This window comes from Papaver somniferum, chromosome 2, assembly GCF_003573695.1.
Source record: "Papaver somniferum cultivar HN1 chromosome 2, ASM357369v1, whole genome shotgun sequence".
NCBI lineage: Eukaryota > Viridiplantae > Streptophyta > Magnoliopsida > Ranunculales > Papaveraceae > Papaver > Papaver somniferum.
The window spans coordinates 184,275,884-184,293,980 of record NC_039359.1 but is presented as its reverse complement, the minus strand read 5'-3'; the positions used below and the strand labels follow the sequence as shown (position 1 = coordinate 184,293,980).

Here is an 18,097-nt window from a genome sequence, read left to right as displayed (position 1 = left end):
ATCTGACGTTTCTTCTATTGTTGCAAGACTCCGACAAATAGTAATAAACAAAGGATCCTGTTAACCTATGCAGCCATGCATAAATTAAGACCTAATAATTATTACTAGATTACTAGTTTTTGTGCCCGTGCTACGCACCGGGGGACCCAAAAACTATCCATCATCATTTTTTTCTTTTGACCGTATTTTTTGTTTGGTGTGATGTGGTTTTACCTTGCTATTTGGTGTTGTGGAGCTTCGTCATGCCCCGTTACGATGTACTTTTGATTTGGTGTGGCTCGGCTTCGCCTCGCCCCGTCGCTTAGTATTTTTAATTTGATGCGCCTCGGCTTCGCTTTGTCCTGTCTCGACGCATTTTATTTTTGATTTGGTGTGGTTCGCTTCGCCTCGTCCCGTCGCGATGCATTTTTAATTTGGTGTGGCTCAGGTTCGCCTGGTCGTTGAGAATTTTTTGCAAAACCAAACTGTTTGAATGAGAATATTCCATTTTACAAAATTAAACTGTTACGATGAGAATTTTAACAAACCTGGTATGTAACCTATGTTACGCGCCCGGTTCGCTGAGATGAGAATTTTTGATTGTACGTGTCGGCCTATTGCGATGCATCCACATACTTTGCACGGGATTAAGTTTAAGTTCATCATAGTATCATCATTGAATATGCAACATATTTGAAAAAGAACACGTTATATTTAGCATGAAGAACGTGGAAATAAGTTTAAGAGGAGACAAAATAAAATAAGTGGATATTGATAATAATCTAAGCCACCAGAACTATTCAAAATGATGTCATCCAGATCACTAAGATTTGAAAAAATGAACTACAAAGCACCGTTAATGTAACCAATTTAGTCTGATCCCTTTAATCCAAGGGATAGACCACATTTTTCAACATAAAAGAAGGCATCATTTGAACCATGTTCATGTAATCATCAAAAGACGTTCTCTTGGGTACTTGGGATTATTGGATATACAGACTGAACCAAAATCTACTGTCAGAGTAAGTATAAAATAGTTAACATCCTGTAGGAAACGCCATTTCTTGAGGAATGTGGTGTCCAATCTCCGCCTTTATTCATCCAGATCACCGTATCTTGAGTAAGTATATTTATTCGTCGTCATCACCCTTGCAAGAATCAGTCTGTAATCTGAAAATGAAAGAAGTTAGTAGTATCTTCAAGGATTGGCACTTACCATCTCACTTTTGTTCACCACGTTTACCATGAAAGAACCCTAAAAGCTATACAGTTCTTCATTTCATTTCAAGTAATCTCATAAGTAAAAAGAACTTCATCCAAGGGTTTATCTGTAAAACATTAAAATCTATTATCATATTGGCGTCATTCCGACCTATGGGTCAAAAACTTTGTTACACAAAGCAAGCCAATATTTAAAAATATGGTACACAAATACTCATTCAGGTGGTCTCGCTAACATCCTATCATAAAGGCTTGAAGCGGGTAACCTAGAGGAAAGTACGTACTCACTTGGATAGAAGAGTTACTACCATCTTTAAACCTTTTTACCTTTCGATTTTGGATAACCCCCGACAGGATCGCTTACTGAAAAACACAAAATGATGAGCAATGTGGAAATAATATAAGAAACCAAGCCATCACTTTATTAACAGCTAGAGTTGAATTTCGAGTGATGGGATTGGCTCAATTATCCAATGTACACATGCTTAATTAAATGACTAAAACCAAAAACATGTCAGCCAAATCAGAAATAAAACCAAATTGCTAGATACAAAACTAAATAGAATCATTCATCAACAACTCTCCCAAATAAACCAAACCATCATTTTGTTAACAGCTAAAGTAGATAAAACTAAATGACTCAATTATTTAATGTACACACCCTATCATGCTTAACTAAATGACTAAAACTAACAACCTGCCAGCCAAATCGGAGATAAAACCAAATTGCTAATTGAGAGAGTTTTTTTTATTCTTTCAAGAATAACAACGTAACAAAGAAGAAGAAGAATAGATGTAAGCGCAATGTTAATTAACTGATACGCCACAATATTTAGAAGAATGAAATCATAACTTCAGGTCATATAGTGCTGGAAAGAAGTAGCATTATTGTTCAAAACATATTGTTGGGGTTTTGTTGTTTCCCGACACATATATGTTGTGAGTCATGAGCTAATGGTCCTGGTTCAAAACATCAATGGGAGATGTAAGTCTCGAGGAAACACAACGACGGAATTTTGGTTTTCATTCTCTTATATAAATCCTAATTCTAGCACATTAGCGTTTAACATTATATGAATCATAACCTAGACCGGCTAAGGAAGTTGCACAATTGTTAGAGGAACCAATATCTTTATGTTTGTTGGAAAACGGATGTGGGCTTGCAGCCATGCACACAAATATTTATTCTAAACTCAAAAAATTGCGAATATATATACATACCTTTTGGTCTTCAAGAGGTAAGATTTTCACTCCTAGCAGTGCATGAATGAGAACACTTCCCGTGGACTCAAGCAGTGTTGCTAGAGTGTGTAACAGACCAACTCGATCTCGTCCACCTTCTCCTATCCCTATGATTCCTCCTGAATACAGAAATAAATGGAATCAATCAAAGAAAATACCTGTCTACAAACAACACAATCACAAAGAAGGAGACGACTGAGCAAGTTTAAAATAATAGATTTTAGTCATTTGTTTCTTCCATCACACTATTTAACTCAACACCCTCGTGATCCCTTGTGTAAACTATCATGAAACACTCCCAAGAAACAGAGAGATGTGGCAAACTGAAACAAATTCATGAACTAAAATGAACCAAAAGAAAACTGAATGATCTTTCTCTTTACTCAGGTCCAACACTGAGTTCCTCTTCCAGGGTGTACAGTACCATGTTACACCAAATGACATACTAATTCAAAAGTAAATCATTTTAGTTACTGCCATTCTGCCAAATATAACTTACCTTTGAAGAGCTAAAAATAAGCTGAAATCATGTTTCATTCGCTTGAGACAACACCACTCTGTCATTTTATTGCCAAATATTTATTGCATAATATAGCTTAAAATTGAGTTTAAGGAAATTAAAAAAAATAAAATGAAGTAAAAGTAAAAGCCACCTCGATCCGGCAAAACCTGCAAAACATATAGTTACCCCCCACCCCTTAATATCATGTCTCTGAACTGAGTAGTCATCATCAATGTCCTGCCTCCAACACACTACCGTTTTGGTTTACTTCAAAACTCAAATTGTCCATCTCCCATACCTAAAGTCCCATCATAAGCTTAAGTCACATTCCCATCATATCTGCAGCTATCCCCATCTTCCTAAGTGAGCCTTCAAAAAGCCACAGTATAAAGAACACATTTGGCATATTCTTCTACTAAATGTTTGACATATCTGCAGGATTGATGGATAAGTGATGCAAGCAGGGTAGCGTTGTGAAATACTTCAACTACTCGTTCACTTAGAATGAGATGTTCTGTTCATTTTGGCATCCAAAGTTTGACTGAAACGAAGGAAAGTCTTAGTTTTAGTTGTTTCTAAAGTAGGGTGTTTCTGAAATGTACCAAAAGTTCAACCAGGAAAAACTATAAAATCATTTATTCCATTTATAAGTACTCAACTATAATTGATCGTGATCTAATACTACTACCAGTATTCTGTTAGGCATTTAAACAAACAATCAATATTCACAACCATGGCTAAATCTGCACCACTACCTAATCATATTCTGTTAGGCATTTATATAAACAACCAATGTTCACAAACTTAAACTTGACTAAATCTTCAATCGAAATTGGGGATAACCAAAAAAATATAACACAATGGTACTGTAACAGTTGGATTTGAAATGAAATTGGTAAAGATGTAACAATTGTACCTGAAGTAAATTGATAATGGTTGTGTAGCTTGGTGGTGAACTTGTTTATATGGTGGAGCTGGCTACGATGGTGCTGATGGTGTAGTGAACATTGGAAGCATGATTCATTAATATGAATTACCAACTGTCAATAACCCAAAATTTTAAAATGAAAATTCGATACTTGAAAGGAAAAAAAATATCAAGGCACAGACAAAGTGGATACTAAACTGTATAATGAAAAACAGAAAGAACTAAAAACTCTAGATGCGAGAAAAATTATTATCACAAAAACAAAAACAGAACTCGACTGTTGTTTGTGTTAGGAGTTACCTTCTCCGACCTCCAAAATCTAATTTTTCTACTTTGTGAGAGAGCCGACTGTAAAAGAAATCCAACAAAATCAATAACACAGAGAGCTAATGAATCTTAGAATCAATAACACAAAAATCAACAAAAACAATGCTACTTTGACAATTAATAAATCAAAAAAATCCAACAAAATCAAAAATTAGAATCCATTCACTAACAGCCATACAAAAATACTGCATCTTAGAATCAATATCACAGAGAGCTAATGAACCAAAAGTAGTGAACAGGCAAAAAAATTACTGAAAGAGAAGAAACACAGTATACATTGAGTTTGTACAATAATCAATCTCAAGAAAAATCCAAATGTTAAAGAAACCAAATACTGAATTAGTGTGTGATAGGATTCAGCACCAATTAATAGAACCCTAATGATAAATCCTTTGAGTTGGGGATTAGCCACCAATTTTAAAGAAACGTAACTGATTAATCTGGATTGAATGTCTTACACAACTCTAGAGATGAGTATATATAGTGTTACTGACTTCTAAAAATAAGAACACTAAAGAAAAGCAACAGCAAACTTTAAGGAATAGAATTAAACTAGGAAAGTAATAACCTATAGCAATAAGGAAAGATAATAGTGATGTCGGTATCCCAACATCCCATCCCCTTCAAACATGGCTTGTCCTCAAGCTGCAAACTCTGGAAAACGAATAAGGAGATCATCTGCATCCTCCCAAGTAGCTTCTTCCTTTGAATGATCTTTCCACTTGATAAGCCAACGAGTTCCTGCATGGTTGTTCTTTTTAAACATCTTACGATCTAAAATTGCCTCTGGTTCCCATTGGAAATTATCAGCATTAGTTGCCAGACTAGCATCAACAGCAACAGTAGAACCTATTTTCAATTTCAAGGCATAAACATGAAAAACAGGGTGAATACGGCTAGTAGATGGCAATTCCAGCTTATAAGCAACCGGTCCAATCTTTTCAAGGATGCGAAAAGGACCATAAAATCGTGGCGAAAGCTTTGAAAATGATTGGGAAGCTACAGTGGCTTGACGATATGGTTGTAACCGAAGATAAACCCAATCATTTACTGCAAAACTTCGATCTGTACGATGAGCATCAGCGTAAGTTTTCATTCTAGCTTGTGTATCCCTTAAATGGGTCTTCAGGATTTGTAGAGTGCGGTCCCTAGCTCTTAAGCTAATATCAACTGCATTAACCAGTGTAAAACCTGGAAGGTAGGCTGAAATCGTAGGAGGAGGACGACTATAAACAACTTCAAAAGGAGTCATTCTTATTGCTGAGTGATAAGTCGTGTTATACCACCATTCTGCCCATGGCAACCATTTAGACCACTCATGAGGTTTTGTTCCAGCAAAACAACGCAGGTAGCTCTCTAAAGTTCTGTTGGTAACCTCTGTTTGTCCATCCGTTTGAGGATGATACGAAGAACTTTTACACAATTGAGTGTCTTGTAAAGAGAAATAGGCATCCCAGAAATTACTCAAAAATATAGGATCACGGTCACTCACTATTGTCCGTGGCATGCCGTGGAGACGTACAACATCACGAATAAAGATATCAGCAATAGTAGCAGCGGTATACGGATGAGACAGCGCAATGAAATGAGCATATTTGGATAAGCGATCCACTACGACAAGTATAGAGTTTTTACGATTAGATGTTGGCAATCCGTCAATAAAATACATTGAAATATCCATCCATACATCTTCTGGAATAGGTAAAGGCTGAAGAAGTCCTGGAGGAGCAATAGCCTCGGATTTATTACGTTGACAAATGTCGCATTGAGCAATGTAAGTTTTTATCGAACGTTTCATTCCCTTCCAGTAAAAATTTCTTTGAAGGCGCTTGTAGGTACGGAGAAAACCAGAGTGTCCACCAAGAGGTGTTGCATGAAATTCATGAAGAAGTTTAGTACACCATGTAGAAGTAGAAACCACCACAACACGTCCCTTATAACGGAGAATACCGTCAATATAAGAATACGGTGGTTTATAATTTGGGTTGCGACGTAACTCTTCTATTAGAAAACTTAATTCATTGTCATGATGACATTCTCGAATAATATCATTTATGCCAGAAAATATAGGGGCAGTGATCACCATAAGATGAGCATCAGAAACACGGGATAAGGCATCTGCAGCCTTATTTGCAGCACCACATTGATAAATAATCTCATAATCGTATCCCAAAAGTTTGGACAACCATTTTTGTTTCTCAATTGAAGATAATCTTTGGTCTAGGAAGTACTTAAGACTACGATGGTTTGTATAAATTTTGAAATGTCGACCGAGCAAGTAAGGTCGCCATTTTTGAACCGCAGAGACTATAACAAGCATTTCCTTATCATAAACCGAAAGATTTAAATTTTTACCTGATAACGACTTGCTGTAAAAAGCAATAGGCCTGCCAGATTGCATTAAAATAGCTCCTAACCCATTACCAGAAGCATCACACTCTAAGGTAAATTCTTTTGTAAAATCCGGAAGTGCCAATACTGGTGTAGTTGTTAAGGAAGACTGTAGTTGTTTGAATGCTTTTGTAGCTAATTCTGACCAGGAAAAAGCATTACGCTTCAATAACTGAGTTAATGGAGCACTTATTTTCCCGTAATCCTTGACAAACTTTCGATAGTAACCTTCCAAACCCAAAAAACCCCTAAGATCCTTAATAGAGGATGGAGTAGGCCAGTTGACGATGCTAGCAATTTTGTCATTCTCAACAGATACTCCATCAGCAGATACCATATGACCAAGATAGCCTATGGATGATTTAGAAAAATCACACTTAGACTCCTTCAAAAACAACTTGTTAGAACGTAATGTCTCAAAAACAAGTTCCAAATGCTTAATATGTTCGACCATGGAATTACTGTACACCAATATATCGTCAAAGAAAACTAGAACAAACTTACAAAGATATGGCCTGAAAATATCATTCATCAAACTTTGAAAAGTTGCTGGAGCATTAGAGAGACCGAAAGGCATTACCAAAAATTCGTAATGGCCATCATGTGTGCGAAATGCCGTTTTATGAATATCTGGCTCGTAGACACGAAGTTGATGAAACCCATAACGCATATCTACCTTGGAGAAAACTTGCTTACCATGCAACTCATCAAGTAATTCGTCCACCATAGGAATGGGAAATCTATCCTTCACAGTGATTTTATTTAGTGCTCGGTAATCAACGCACATACGCCACGAGCCGTCTTTCTTCCGTACTAGTAATACCGGTGAAGAATAAGGGCTGGTGCTAGGACGTATGAAGCCTGCATTTTTTAATTCTGAAACAATTTTTTCAATTTCCTCCTTTTGGAAATGAGGGTATCTATAGGGTCTGACATTTACCGGAGCAGAATTTGGAATTAGAGGAATGCGATGGTCATGAGAGCGTGTAGGTGGAAGATAAGTAGGAGAACCAAACACATCTGAAAAACAGAAAATTAATTCTGTAATTTCAGAAGGTACCTGAGAAAGAGTCGAAGATTCCATGTATGGAGGTAAAGATGATAGCTGCAACAAAATGCCTTGTTGTTCTTGATGTATCAGACGTTGCATAGGAGTGTGATCTAGAAACATAACTGTTGGGGAATTGTCACCAACCAAGATAAATTCAGTTTCTGATACACAAAATTTCATGTGTAATTTGTTAAAATCCCAACTTATAGCTCTTAAAGTTTGTAACCACTGAACACCTAAGACGGTGTCGCAGCCACTAATTGCTAACAGAAAAAATTCAGTAGAGAAACTATAGTTCTGTAGCTTAATTGACACATTATCACATGACCCACTAGTTTGAAGAAATCCACCATCCCCTATCATTACGCGCATAACTGCATCATTAGATTGAATAGAATAGCCACATTGCTTGGCGATTGTAGGGTGCAGAAAATTATGAGTGGAACCTGAGTCAATTAAAACAGTGATTGGTTTCCCTTTTATATGACCCGTAATACGCATTGGAAACGGAGAGCCCATAAGAGCATGAAGTGAAATTTCAGGAGTTGTTTCAATCTCCTTATCTTGTTCAGCTGTGATTTCCTTATCATCACCACAAATACAATCAAGCTCAGTAATAGTAACGCCAGCTGCACCTTCCAAAAATAACAAACGAGACTGCTCACAAAGATGTCCAGGTTTATACAGTTTATCGCAGTTAAAACAAAGGCCTTTCTCACGTCGTTCCTTTTGTTCCATCCATGATAAACGTTTAACTCCTGGAGGTAAACCATTCTTCTGAGAATTTGGATAAGTTATAGTTCCTAATGCCTTGGGTTGAACAGAACGAATCCAAGGTTTTGATGCAGAAAAAGCTTTAGTAGCAGTAATAGCATCCTCTTGTCCTAAATCTATGTCGAATGCCTCGGAAAGGGTCTTGGGTAAAAATAAACGAACACCGGTACCAATATCAGGGCGAAGTGCAGAGATAAAAATACTAACCAAATGTTCCTCGGGGATACCATGCACAAAATTTAGTAGCTTTTCAAATTCAATAATGAGTTCACGGACGATACCTTGTTGTGATAATTTAGATAAAGAGCTGCAGGGATCAATATGCTTTCGAGATCCAAATCTAGAACGAAGTTTAGAAGAGAATTGTTCCCATGTTGGTGCTACAAGAGTGTCTTTGATCCAACGGTACCATGAATTTGCATCTCCTTTGAAGTGAACAACAGCCAATGGTATCCTTTGAGCATCAGGTACATCATGAAGAGTGTAGTATTGTTCAGCCTGAAAAATCCATCCTTCAGCATCATCTCCGTCAAACATAGGAAACTTCAAATTTATTGTGCCTGCACGAATCGTGAAACCAGAACCAGAAGAACCATCTTGAATTAAGGGACCCTTATTGTGTGCGTGACCATTACCAGAAAATTTTCCTGATTCACTAAAAATAGTTGCAAGACCATTGATATTGGTTGTAAGCTTTGTGAAGAGGGTTTCTAGTTTTGTATCTGAGGTTATACGATCTTGTTTCATGTCTTCAATTACTTTTTCAAGTTTGTCAGTTAACCCTATAACATGGTTACTCAAATCTTGAACTGTCATTGTTTGGAAATAAAGAAGAAAAAAAATTTGAAGGTGAAAACCAAACCTGCTCTGATACCAGATGATAGGATTCAGCACCAATTAATAGAACCCTAATGATAAAAATCCTTTGAGTTGGGGATTAGCCACCAATTTTAAAGAAACGTAACTGATTAATCTGGATTGAATGTCTTACACAACTCTAGAGATGAGTATATATAGTGTTACTGACTTCTAAAAATAAGAATACTAAAGAAAAGCAACATCAAACTTTAAGGAATAGAATTAAACTAGGAAAGTAATAACCTATAACAATAAGGAAAGATAATAGTGATGTCGGTATCCCAACAGTGTGGCAGAATTAGATTGGGGTATTTCCATTGGCATATATCAGTAATTAGAATAAGAATAAAATCAGTACGTTGAATGCAAAAATCACCTGAATTGTGAAATACTGAAATCTTTTCTTGAATGGCTATTAGGGTTTATCCATGACTTATCTTAGACAAAAATCGTACCTGCAAAATAAATAAATAAGTGTTAGGTTTATTGATTCAGAGAAACAAAGAGACAGAAATCAAAGGAGTAAGGGATTTTCTATAGCAAAAATCATTCCCGGGAAATAAAACCGTACTAAACGCTGAATAAAAACGCTTAAGAATCGGAGAAATTTACCACTATATCTGTTTCATCAATCAATCACAGACGCTGAATAAAAGAAGAAACTAAAACAATACCTAAACCCCAAATTGTATGAAATACCCAAGATTTATACCAATCGACGAAACCCTAGACCATAAATTGAATATGTTTGCAACCCACTGTATCAAAAACCCAAGCTTTCCTTTAATCGACGAATCCCTACAACACAAACACAAAAAGCATCAAAACCCTAATTAAAAACCCAAGCTTTCCTTCAATCGACGAATCCCTATAAGAATATCAATACGACGTTAGGTCTTTCTTCTGTGTAACTGGTATTTCATGGGGGGAGAACGTAACTGGTATTTCATGGGGGAACAACACTGGTTTGCTGCAGAAGAAAATCGTAGAAGAAATGCATACGAACATCCTGTTAGGTCTTTTATCTAGGTTACTGATTTTTTTTCTTTCTTTTGTGGCGTTTTTTGCAACCGAAACTGGTAAGTTACACTCATCTAATTCCAGAAGAAACTGGACGCTCAACCAAGAATGGGTATTCTCACCGCACGACGTGGGAACTTATATGACTACCAAGGAGTTTAAAGGGTTTGATATAGCATTGGCAAGGAAACTAAAGTTAATTGTGTTTTAATGAGTAATCAGATTACACTAATACTCTCACACTTTAAATGATAAATGCCTTCGAGTCGTGTGGTCAGGCAGATGCAGAAAAAATGAACCCGCACCTTGTGACCATTGGATATACAGTTTGTCGAAATTCACGAATACAGATCCAGATTTAATGCTATTTCGTTTTTCGTAGTATCTTTTTTATCTTTCAAGCCCCCGTGCTTTGTTAAGGACCTAGTCTCAAGATCATAAATTACACGAAAACTTGTTTTAAAGGAAGAAAAATCAAACGAACACTCCTAAAACCAGAAAAAATAATAGAAAAAATTCAAGGAATTTTAAGGGATCGAATATCAAACTCATAAACCATTCTCAAGCATCTCAACCTATAATTCATAAACTACAAATATATGGAAAACCTAATGACATTGGGAAGAAGTAAAAGACCGAGAATCATAGGAACAAAGGGTTTACTTGATAAGGCTTTTTCCAAGTGTGATTTTATTGATAAACTTAATGTCGATTGAAACAAAGTAAGTAACTGTGAAAAATGCCACATTATGGAAAAGGGGAAGAAAGAACAACGATTTCTTTTCTTGTTTTTTTTTCTTTTCTGAAAGATAGTATTTTGGTTTGTTTAAGAAGATCATATGTGTGGGAAGAAAGAACATGAAGATGAATATCTTTCTTAGTTTTAAAATAGAGTTGTATTAATAAAAATGGTTGGAATGGTTGTATGAACTCAAAATAATGGTTGGGTACAGTTTGCTTCTTGGAGTATCAAATCTTTTAGAGTTACACTTTTCATCTGATTTATGAAGCATGAACAACCGTTTCATAATTCTTGTATCATAATTCTTCTACTAACTAGTGCAATGATCAAAACTCTTTTTCTTTTTGTTTTTTTCTTTTTTTCTGAATGCTCTAGTTAATCATAATTAATCATGGGGATTAAAATTCAGAACAAGACTTTTTGTTGATGTTCTTTCAAGGAAAATAAATATTAATTTTAAGCTTATGGACTGTATCAAATTTATAAGTATCATCATTATAACACAAATAGATAATTTAATTTGAAATTGTGTTATATGAATCACGAAAATTGTGATCTGAGATAGAATGCCACAAAATGATAATTTTTATTCGAAATTATGTTATAATTATATGAATCAAAAAAATTGTGGTACGAGGTACATTGGAAGACTTCTTGTTCCATATGATCGATATTTAAAGGACTGAAAACGAAATAGATACAAAGCTTATGGTTTCTTAAATAAAAATAGTGAAAATAATAAATTTTCATTAAATTCCAGATCAGATAGTTGTCATTTAAATCCAATGGCTGATAGCCGCGAGTTCATTCCACTACAAAAATGTTGATTTTTAGCCACGAGCTTTTTGCCACGGGTTCATGTATGCCGTGGATATTAATGACATATTACCACGGAATAGCTTATAATATGCCACTCATTTGCCACGCCTGTATAATATTTTTCACGGACTGACAGTAGAACCCATGTTTCCCATGTTATGACTCTTATGAACGGGATATTGGCTGTCTTGTCACGACTTGGTTAGCCGTAACAATTGGTGGGTTTTAGTCGTGGCTAATTTAAGAAGAAACCGCTCATTTTACCAGCACCAATAAGAATTTGGGCCACGTTCTAAAAAGATACCTACCCACTTTCTCTTATAGTCAAGGCTCCAAAACCATCGACCGCAGAGTCGCAGACCACCAGTAAGAAAACTAAACCAGCCACTGTCTTTCCTTTTCCGTGGAAGGCGAAACCCTAAACTCTTATACTCCTTATCCGTTGTGCCACCTTGTTCTCCTCCATTCTGATCTTCGTTTTAACCCTAAATCCTAATAATCCCAGAATACCATTGCATTTCACCAATCAAACAACTGACGTTACCTTATAATCATAGTCGTCAATCACAAAAGGTTCAACCATACGAATGGTTAGAGAATATAAATTTGGGATCCGATCAGGGCTTTTCATGCTTCTATACTATGAACAAAAACAAGATATAACACTTTTTCTTGCTATCTAGATGTCTAAATTGCTATGGATATCTAGGTGTATTGGGTTCATATCCATGGCAACAAATTGGTTCACTAAAATTATAGGTTAAAATTTCATGAAATCTTGATTTCTTTACCTTTGTTGTTCTTTTCGATTATGTTGATTCTTTTGTGTGTTTTTTTGTTGTTGTTGGATGGGAAATGCAACGTTAGTATATTTAAATCATAGAAATTGAAATTCATATGTGGTTGGATAGAATTAAATCATCGATGTGTTAGTTTTTAGAGGAATTTGTTTTTGGGGATTTTGACTTTATCCTGATTTTGTTGAAATTTCAATTCAATTGATTTGCTTAGGTTGAAATCATCTAAGCTTTATCTTTAATTTACAGTACATCAGGTAGAAATTGGAATTTTAGGAATCTAAGTTTGTTGCAGAATTTATTCAATTTTATTCTTTTTTTTTTGAGTTTTATTTTTAAGCAATGGAATTAAAATCAATTATTCTTCATTGGTTAGGTGTATTTGAAAATGCATGCCCATAAAAAAATGCTAGAACGTGTGTTGGAAGTGCAAATGACTCTTATATATTTCTCTTGGCTGCTGCATGACATTATTGTATACACTCAGTGAATCTGAAAAGTCATATTATGTTGCTCATATCAACAGTTACCTTGGAGAAGATCCATTTCTAAAGATATGCCTTCCTGTTGATCATTTGTAAAGGATGGAGCTCTTTTATACATGGTAATTTTTCTATATGTCCATTTTCATATGTTAAACTTACATTTGTATTCATGCAAATAGACATAATAGTGTTTAAGGATCTACCACCTTTTGGTGTGGTAAACTTATCAATGTGGCGGTCCATGGGGCTATCGACGAACGCGTAATCAATATTAAATGTGTACTCAACCATTGGGAAAAGAATAAAAATCATATACTTTGTCTAAATTATTCCAAAGCTATTGGATGTAAATTAGTAAACAATGACACCCAGGTTCTATTGAAGGAAGCATGGAATTTTACATTCCTTTGAGTTTATTGTATATTTGGTTATCTTAAATTTCCTTTCGCTTACTTACTTTTACATTCAAGTAGTTATTTAGTCAGCGACATCTCTTATCTCCCTATGGATTTCAGTTTTTAGCTTCATCTGGTGCGGGATGTGCTTTCTCAAATTATTAAGGTATGCTATGCTGGACTTCGTGGATGCAAAGTGCCTACTACTCGTTATTTCACACGTAACTATTTTTCAAATACATCGAAAACGCAGATACAAGTATTGGCATACCTTAACTTAAAGAGAATACCTAAGTTGTTTGTCATTTGTTAATGCACTGTTCCTCATATATTTAGTGGTATTTGTGGGATTGAAGTTATGCAATCTTGATTACAACACGGAAAGAGGTCTTCCTAATAGTTGCAGGATGTGAATTTGATAAAACTGAATACGTTTCACATAAAAAAAAGCTTTTGTTTTAGCTGGATGTGTGGCTACCTAAAACTTCCTTTCGTCCTCCTCAAGATGTAATATTCTTCATTCCTTTCTGTTGCTAATCTTTTCGATTAGCAACAGAAAGGAATGGAGAATATTAGTTGTGTTTGTATATCCTTTAGTTTTTTGCTATATGTTAGGTTCTTTTGTTGATTGAAGAAAATAAAAAAGGGCTAGTGATCTGTTAATAATTAACTTACAAAAGAGTAGTATCTAATTAACTATTAATTTATAGATACAATTTATTTTTCTTGACGTCGTGTTGAGTTTACATTGATGTCTAACTGTTCATATTTTATGATCCAGGCTCTGCTAAATGGTAATGGGAGTGAATTCTTTGTCAGGAAGATACTTGTTGACTGACATCGGAAGTGAAGGAATGTTACATCAGCCTCTGGTTTACTCATTTTTATTTTATTTTTTATGTTAAAATTAAGTTGTTAGATGGAAACTCAACATTGGGCTTGGAACTATTTTTTATTTAGTTTTTTTTTGTTTTTTTTTTTGTTGTGTTTTAATGTAATCAATTATGACATTATAATATTTGTTTGAATGAATGAATAATGTTGTCTTAGAATTCTGGTAGCGTAAGTAAATATGGTTTCAGTTGAATTCCAAACTATTAAGAGTAAAACCGGAATTGCTATCGTCTGAACAGTACCACATCGTCTGAATCAATAGCCACGACTGATGGCAAATGAACTTATACCAATAGTTACGGTGGAAAAACCGTGGCTAGCATCGTGGAAAAAACTATTAGCCACTGGACTATTAGTTACGAGGAATCAACCGTGGATATTTACCTTTTTCCACAAATTTTTGATTTATAGCCATGCACTCTTCCGTGGCTAAATCTGATTATTTTTGTAGTGATAGCAAGACTCAATGCCTTCTCTCAGTACCATCCCCACAAGTCATGAAAGCGAACTAACTGTTTAATTTTGGAATATAATACTCCAATATATTTTGTTAAAGATTTTTTTTTTCATATTTGGAAAGAAATATATATTCTTAGATTCGTGCTTCAAATTAAAATATATTTAGGAAACGAAATCAACGACCATTATCGATACTTATCTAAAAAGATTTTTAACTGATAGTGAAGTAAGATTTAAGATTTTGTTGTCAAATTAGAAAAAAAAAACGGAAACTTTCTTGTGTTTGGAAAATATAGGAGGAACTAGGAATAAACGAAATCAATTGCTGGGATGCCACCCTTATAACACTTCCTAAATTCTATCTTTTGGTTTCTCTTTCTCATTTGGATTTCAAAGCCATAAATCAAACAACATAAACATCAAAAAAATAAAAGAAATCATCAAACCCGATTATCATACAGAAGAAGATGGATGTGCCTGATTTTATTCTTTTCTTTTCCCAAATATCAAAATTTTCCTTCTTTGAGAATTGATAACATCACCAAAGAGACACTGTTATACAATACAATATAGAACTAGCAATGATAAAGAAGGAAATAAATGAAGGTATTAAGAGCTATTTAGTTTAATCTAATTTGTGGGAAAAATCATCATATGTTTAAGCCTATAAGGATTTTTGTCCTTCTAAAACGATGAATGCCATAGAATTTGAAGCGACAAGTTAATTTTAGGTTTTTATTTTAGTTACAGGGACAATAATGTAAAATGAGCATTGATTAAAATAAAAACATTGATAATAACTAAGAACCTCAAATTCTAAGTAAAAAGTGGACATTAATCGCTTTTAACCTATGCCTCCATGCAGAGGTTAACATTTGCCATAAACAAAACCCTTTATCCTATTGCTTTTGCTAGTGTCTAGAATATCATCAGTTAATTAGTATTTATGATTAAGTGACTAACTAATGATTAATTAACTAAACTAAGATTAGTGATTGAATTAAACTAATAATTTGTTTTATAATTATTGTTCGAAAATCAAAGATCAAAAAATTTGATTTTTTTTTTTTGAAAATTGAACTTACGGTTAGCTTTCCTAACCGTAAATAAAATATACAGTTGAGAGCTCATATTTTCCCAACCATAGATAAATCCAACGTATCTTACGGTTGGAAATTTTTGATTTTTTTTCTTTTGAAAATTTGAAATACGGTTGGGTTTCCTAACCGTAAACCATAAATACAGTTGGGAGTTAAGGTTTTCCCAATCGTAGACACATATAGGGAAAATTTTGAAAAAAAATCAAAAATTTAAAATACAAAACCAAAATTCCATAATAGTAGACATCTCTAAGACATCTTTTATCACTAAAACACCTTGTGTATGTGCATCATGATTCAAGTCTTAAGTATTTAAATGAACATGATTATGCCTTAAGATCTTCTATAGATTTCAAGTGCATACTTGCCATGAACTATTATTATACACGGTTCCGGTACTTTGGACCATAATGCATATATTCTTCTATGTAATTCAAGACATGCTCCTCACATGCTTACATGAACATCTAACAGGAGTTTCATCCAAACATAGAAAGTGTTTGCTTGAATCTCAAGTTATCTTAGTTTGAATTCTAAACAACCCTATTCTTGAAAGTCTATAAATGAGAGACTCAATCAAATGGGAAATTCAATCCCTAACACTTCTGTGTCCTAGTTTTTTGTTAGAATCGTCCTCTATGAACCTTGGTTTCCTTTAAGAAATCTAATTAGGTTACGACTTAAAGACTTCACTTAGGGAATCGTGAATCTAGGTTGTTAGAGCGTTGCTCCGTTGAACCCAACTATCTCAAGCTTGTTGTGAATGTTAGCTGATCAAAATTATATCTTGATTTATAGTCTACTAAGTCAAGTCTCGGACTAGGTTAGAATTTTTAGTTGAGTATCAGACATCACCCTTGAAGACTGAAGATCGACAAGACATTTGGAGAACATCTATATCAGGTATGTGAAGACTGAACCATTCTATTTTACTTACTATCTCACCATTCTATCTATTGAGACTATGTCGTATGACTTCTATTAGATTTACAAAGAAGAAGTTTATAGTCAAGTTTGTCTTGTGAAAAATCTCGAAATATATATCTAAGCAAAGATGTTCAACTATCCTTAACAACATTAGTTCTATGAATTAATTTGTGGATCAATTGAAATTTTCCCATGCAAATGATTTTATCACTTGGGAATGTTTCAAACATCATAAGAGAGAAATATTGAACTTAATGATTGAAATGACGAGGGTATCCACGTACACCATGTTTTTCGTATCAACCTATAAGTCCGATACCAGGTGTGATCGTCTATGGAAAAAGTCGAAACAATATAACAACTCGATATTCACTTGATAATAGTTACGGTACAAGACCGATTGATTATAAGATCAATGTCAAGTGATTAGGATTTAAGGCACAAGTGTAATTTACTTTATTATGATAAAACAATTATAATGCGGAAGTAAAGTAAATGACATGGAAATATTTTATTAATGAGGAAGCTGCAAATGCAGAAAAACACCGGGACCTAGTCCGGTTTTGAATACACTCAGCATTAAGCTGCTACACAAGGTACAAATCCAACTTCGTATAGTTGAGATCAAGTGATCTACCCCTAGTTACTTAGCTCTTTTAGTATCCCTGCGTCTACGACCGTCTAATTATACACGTGAATGCCATGACAGAAAACCACTATCTAGAGTTGCTTTACCAATGTAAAGTCTTAAGTACTCAACCCCTTTTAACCATCTTCCAAACAGTAAAGGAACAAAGTTGTTTGGTTACTACTCTATTCAATCTTTAAGATAAAGATTCATTGATTACGACAAAGGCTCTTCCGTTTAAATAAGTAAACTCCTTTGTCTGGTCTAGATCAATCAAGAACCTTATTACCGAAGTAATTATATCTAAAGTCGCAATCAATCTAAATAAACCTCAAAGGGAACTATAAAGAGATGCTGATCTAATCAACTGGATAATCACAAGTCTATCAAAGATAAAAAAAAAAAATCTAATTGGATCCCAGCCGACCAAGATGTGTCCACAAATAACGAGATACGAAAATAAATAAGAACAAATCTTCAATAGCCTTCTTATGTGCCTGCACAACATAAAATTGAATCCACTTATGATCGATCGCACACAGAATGGAGTCTGTTAAC

The 18,097-nt window shown here is 34.6% G+C and overlaps 1 long non-coding RNA gene across 11 annotated transcripts; it reads right to left on the bottom strand.

Annotated features, from left to right (window-relative positions):
* Positions 1–728: 728 nt before the first annotated feature.
* On the bottom strand, positions 729–4,859 carry LOC113349973. Of its 11 annotated transcripts, XR_003360514.1 has the most exons (7): positions 4,173–4,649; positions 3,861–3,984; positions 3,096–3,485; positions 2,942–2,999; positions 2,422–2,561; positions 1,489–1,563; positions 729–1,149 (listed from the first exon to the last, which is right to left on the bottom strand). It is a non-coding gene; the product is annotated as an uncharacterized LOC113349973 (long non-coding RNA). The 11 variants fall into 11 exon arrangements; XR_003360519.1 differs by lacking the exons at positions 2,942–2,999; positions 3,096–3,485 and adding an exon at positions 4,768–4,859 and having other exon boundaries at positions 4,173–4,220; XR_003360520.1 differs by lacking the exons at positions 2,942–2,999; positions 3,096–3,485 and adding an exon at positions 4,658–4,711 and having other exon boundaries at positions 4,173–4,220.
* Positions 4,860–18,097: the final 13,238 nt, after the last annotated feature.